The following is a 6,015-nucleotide window of genomic DNA, read 5'->3' as shown; positions in this document are numbered from 1 at the left end:
GAAAATGCCACTGATAATGGGAACTGCAGATGCTGGAGAATCCAACATAACAAAGTGTGGAGCTGGATGAACACAGCAGGCCAAGCAGCATCTCAGGAGCACAAAAGCTGACATTTCGGGCCTAGACCCTTCATCAGAGAGGGGGATGGGAGAGGGAACTGGAATAAATAGGGAGGGGGGGGATGCGGACCGAAGATGGAGAGAAAACAAGATAGGTAGAGAGGAGAGTACAGGTGAGGAGGTAGGGAGGGCATAGGTCAGTCCAGGGAAGACAGACAGGTCAAGGAGGCAGGATGAGGTGTGGCTTGAGGTGGGAGGAAGGGATGGGTGAGAGGAACAACATGTTAGGGAGGTGGAGACAGGCTGGGCTGGTTTTGGGATGCAGTCGGGGTAAGGGAACAGCTGGGCTGGTTTTGTGATGCAGTAGGGGGAGGGGAAGAACTGGGCTGGTTTTAGGATGCAGTTGGGGAAGGGGAGATTTTGAAGCTGGTGAAGTCCACATGGATACCATTGGGTTGCAGGGTCCCCAAGCGGATTATGAGTTGCTGTTCTTGCAACCTTCGGGTGGCATTATTGTGGCACTGCAGGAGGCCCATGATGGACATGTCGTCTAAGGAATGGGAGGGGGAGTTAAAATGGTTCGCGACTGGGAAGTGCAGTTGTTTGTTGCGAACCGAGTGGAGGTGTTCTGCAAAGCGGTCCCCAAGCCTCTGCTTGGTTTCCTCAATGTAGAGCAGGTCAGGAGTGAGGGGGCAGGTCACTGTAAGGGGGTCAGGACTGCAGGGGCAAGTCACTGTGAGCGGGTAAGGACGGAGAGGGCAAGTCCTTGTGATTGGGACAGGACTGAAGGGGCGAGTCGCTGTGAGCGGGTCAGGACTGCAGGGGCGAGTCGCTGTGAGCGGGTCAGGACTGCAGGGGCGAGTCGCTGTGAGCGGGTCAGGACTGCAGGGGCGAGTCGCTGTGAGCGGGTCAGGACTGCAGGGGCGAGTCGCTGTGAGCGGGTCAGGACTGCAGGGGCGAGTCGCTGTGAGCGGGTCAGGACTGCAGGGGCAAGTCGCTGTGAGCGGGTCAGGACTGCAGGGGCAAGTCGCTGTGAGCGGGTCAGGACTGCAGGGGCAAGTCGCTGTGAGCGGGTCAGGACTGCAGGGGCAAGTCGCTGTGAGCGGGTCAGGACTGCAGGGGCAAGTCGCTGTGAGCATTTCACTCAGTCACTGCGTCCCATTTCACTCAGTCACTGCGTCCCATTTCACTCAGTCACTGCGTCCCATTTCACTCAGTCACTGCGTCCCATTTCACTCAGTCACTGCGTCCCATTTCACTCAGTCACTGCATCCATGCTGCATGGCCCATGCTATGTATAAATGTGGCATAAAATCCTTACTTGTATGTTCATTTCCTCTTGTAATAACATGTGGCATCAGTAGCATCCTTAATCACTTGCATTTCATCGGAAAGCCTGGTACAAACACCAGATATCATGACAGTCCGAACAGAACGCTTTTTCCAATGCTTGAAACATATAGTCATGTGTGTCTCAGTGAATAAAAATCCTCATTTTACCGCAATTAAATCTCATAATAAAGGGAGTATGTCTGAAAGTCGTCTCATCCGAAGGAAAACAGACTTGCTCCAGGAAAGCTGCTAAAATATATCAAGAAAAATACATATGAAATGATTCTAGAAATTTCTGCAACACAAAGATCAAAGGAAACAATAGTTTGATGAACACACTGTTAAGTGTTGCACTTACACATCACATTTTGGAAAACAAACCACACTGATTTTCTACTTTATAAAAAAAAATTGTTCCAAGTCTTCATTATGCAGCAGAGAACTGAAAAGGTGTAGACTTTTAACCTGCATAGAAAGTATGTGCGGAAGTTAAAACAAACAAAAAAAGCCACTTCTGTCCTAAAAAGACAATATTATATGACAAAAAGGCAGGAAAGTTGGAGAATGCAGCATCATGCTTCCTGGAGAGATCAAGTTTTGTCTGTGTCGTAAAAAACAAAAGAACTGTGGGCACTGTAAATCAGCAACAAAAGCAGAAGTTGCTGGAAAAGCTCAGCAGGTCTGGCAGCATCAGTGAAGAGTGAGATCTGAGGAAGGGTCACAGGACGCGAAACATCAACTCTGACATTGTCTACGTCATAGTGAGTTATGTCTATTGCTTCAGCAAAATCCAACCAACTCTGAATGAAAATCAATGCTGAAGAAATATCCAAAACATCCGCTGTCCCCGTTGTGGCTTCCTCTACATTGGGGAAACGATGCAGAGGCTTGGGGACCGCTTTTCAGAACACCTACGCTCAGTTTGCCATAAACAACTGCACCTCCCAGTCACTAACCATTTCAACTCCCCCTCCCATTCCCGAGAGGACATGTCCAACCTGGGCCTCCTGCAGTGCCATAATGACGCCACCCCAAGGTTGCAGGAACAGCAAATCATATTCTGCTTGGGAACCCTGCAGCCCAATGCTATCAGTGTGGATTTCACAAGCTTCCAAATCTCCTGTCCTGCCACTGCATCCCAAAACCAGCCCAGCTCGTCCCCGCCTCCCTAACCTATTCTTCCTTTCACCCATCGCCCCTCCCACCTCATACCGCACCCCTATTTCCCCTCATCCCGCTCCCTTGACCTGTCCGGCCTCCCCAGACTGACCTATCCCCTCCCTGCCTCCCTACCCATACTCTCCTCTCCACCCATCTTCTCCTCCATCCATCTTCCATCCGCCTCCCCCTCTCTCCCTATTTATTTCAGAACCCGCACCCCCTCCCCATTTTCTGAAGAAGGTTCTCGGCCCGAAACGTCAGCTTTTGTGCACCTCAGATGCTGCTTGGCCTGCTGTCTTCATCCAGCTCCACACGTTGTTATCTCGCATTCTCCAGCATCTGCAGTTCCCATTATCTCTCCAAAACAAAGGCTGCTGTCTTTCAAAACCCAATCTCAGATTTTGAAGATAGTCCTGACCCTGAAAAAAATACCAAATATGTATAAAGAGGAAAATTGGAGGTGAAACCATTCAAAAAATTTTCATTGGCACAACAAATGTTCCAACTGTAAAAGCAGGTTAAGCACCTGTATATAAGGAAACTGGACTCAAACTTTAAACAGACACTTACAGCCAACAAATGTGAGAAATATCCATTTCTTGCTGGATTACCAATTTTGCTGTTGGGAAAATAGGCCTAGGCTTAGCAATGTACATTCAAACAAGATAGCACCCTCTCAGAACTCAACACTCACAGTCGTAGAGTTCTGTTTTCACAGGTTGGAGTATAATAGCATCAAGCACAATACACCAAATCTTCTTTGGTGCCTTTTCCTTCCATAAAACTGCTTTTAGTAGATGTGCACAGAATTCATTTTATACACATTGAACAGTTGCTAAGTTCAAGACGCCAGTTCCAGCACTTGGACTTGCATCTGCTTCATCATCAAAACAGAACAAAATAAAGACCCACTCCTTCTAAGTCACGTTTTCCATTTTTAGTGACAAGGTGAAGTGCGAGAACTGCTCACTTGATGTTAAAATCTCTTAAGTATGTACCTATATATTTCAATTCTGTGAAATATGTGGAATGAGTTCGAGAGAAGGATTAATTTTCTTGTGCTGGGAGAGAGCTGGGACAGTTAAAATAGGTTGAATGGCCTCCTCCCATGCTAAAAATGTCCATAACTGTTCTTGGCCCTGCTAAATTGAAGTGGCCATCCTTTCATTGTGACTGTGAGATGCAGCATGTTACCATAGATGGCATAATGAAGAAATCCTTTGTTATTAATGAACTTTTCAGCACTCGGCATTCTTCTGAAGTCAAATGTTCGATATGTACCTGTTGCACTGACTTGGTTCCAAACAGTTATAATGTGGAGGTGCTGGTGTTGGACTCGGATAGACAAAGTCAGAAGTCACATGACATCAGGTTATAATCTGACAGGTTTATTTGAAATCACACAAGCTTTGGGAGTGCAGTCCCTTCATCAGGTGCGGTCAGGGAGGAAAACACACAGTCACACAATTGATCAGCAGACAGATCAAAACATCATACAACTGGTGTGAGTGGAGTGTCAGATAATAAGTCTTCATCCAGGATGTTTGTTGGTTTGCAGATATTTTGAAGAAACATACAACTTGTAGTTACAGTCAGTGTGGTATCTTATAAATTCTTGCTTTTGAAATAAAGGTTAAAACTCTAAGACAGATTCTGAACACAAGCCTCGAAACTACAAGTCAGAGTCTGACCTGAGATGTCACCTTTTGTACATTCCTGTTGCGTTGCCTGATTATCATGACAACACAGCACTGACATGGACTTTATAAACGCTTTACTTGCCTCTCACACTCTTGGTCACCTGCATAGAGTTATTATCTGACACTCCACTCACGCCAATTCTATGATCATTTGATCTCTCTGCTGATAAGCTGTCTCTCTCTGTGGTCACCTCACTAACTGCACCTGATGAAGGGGCTGCACTCCAAAAGCTTGTGTGATTTCACATGAACCTGTTGGACGACAAGCTGGTGTTATGTGACTTCTGACTTCAAACAGTTATAGAATGTGTTTTCAATCCTATCGTGACTTGACAATAAGTCAACTTCTTAAAATTTATAAAATGAGAATGTCAAGTGAACTATGTCTAACCTTGAGCGCTTAAAAAAGGAAATATTACAACCATAGTCTAGTCAGACAGTAAAGACAGAAGGAATGATTTCATCGACTGTGTCTGACACCACACAATTAATCCCCCTGATGGAAGAAAGGTTGGCTGCGTTCTCTTTCTTCAGGAACATCCAGCTAATACCACCTTACTACTGCTTGTTTTATTCATCTGGTGATCCATTGAATTCCTTGCAGTCTTGGTCAAACCTTCATGTAATTTATTTAAATTTTCAATAAAATAAATTTAACTTCATATTCCACAATTTTAACATTTCCTTTTAAGGTTTGAACGGTTCACTTCGTACAGTGCACATGTTGTGTCAATAATTGGAGAACATGGTGGAAAAATCAAGATATATTGACAAGTAAACAAATGGCTAACTTCTGTTTCCTTGTCAGTAATGCCTTTTGAACAGAACATAAAGTTGCGCAACTATGTAGAGATAACAATTTCAAACTGGGAAGACCACTTTGTGGTCCCCACACCAATCTCTATTCACGACCTACTGATTGCATTACTCCGCCTTGGCAACAATGTAATATTACACTTGTCTCAGCACAACCTTGGCATCTTGTTTATCCCATGATGAACGTCCGACCACACATTCATGCAATCCCTAAAGCTGTCTCTTTACATCTTTTCAATCCTGCCTACCTGTCTCTTGTCTCGGCTCATTCGCAGTGAAACCTTCACCTGGAACTACTTCACTTCTGGACCTGACAATTCCAATGCATTCCCTGATGGAGACCCACATTTGTCCATTGAACACTTGAGGTCGTCTAAAACTCCACTGCCTGAGTCTCAACTTGAACCAATTCCTATTCTCTGTACTTTCCACCTGACTGATACCATTAACAGTAATTTTATTAAATTCTAATTTTTGTTTACAAATCGTTACTTGGCTACGCCTATTGCTATTTTGGTCATCTCCACCAGTCCAACCATACTTCAGGATAACTGCACTCGTCTAATTATGTCCTCTTGCCCACTCTTGATTTTAAACGGCCCACTACTAGTTGCCAAACATTTAATTGTGTCGGCTTCAAACCCAACAAGAGACTTCCTACACCTTCAGCGAGCAAACTCACATCCAGAACCTCAACCCAAGCAACAAATCCTCTCAAAACTCGCTAACTTCCTACACCTCTTAGCCTCTGTACATTTCCTCTTTTAAGGCACTTTTTCAAACAATCCTCTTTCATCAAGCTCTTGATCATCTGAACTAACAACTTAATAAGGCTCAGTTGTATTCTGGGATCGTTAACACTCCAATCACACGCCTTCAAAGTTTCCCTCCATTAAAGAGATTTTATAAGTGGTTGAAGTCATTGCCAAGCAGAGGGGGACGAATT

The sequence above is a fragment of the Stegostoma tigrinum genome, unplaced genomic scaffold (assembly GCF_030684315.1).
Source record: "Stegostoma tigrinum isolate sSteTig4 unplaced genomic scaffold, sSteTig4.hap1 scaffold_220, whole genome shotgun sequence".
NCBI classification, from domain to species: Eukaryota; Metazoa; Chordata; class Chondrichthyes; order Orectolobiformes; family Stegostomatidae; genus Stegostoma; species Stegostoma tigrinum.
Note: the sequence above shows the minus strand (reverse complement) of the source record.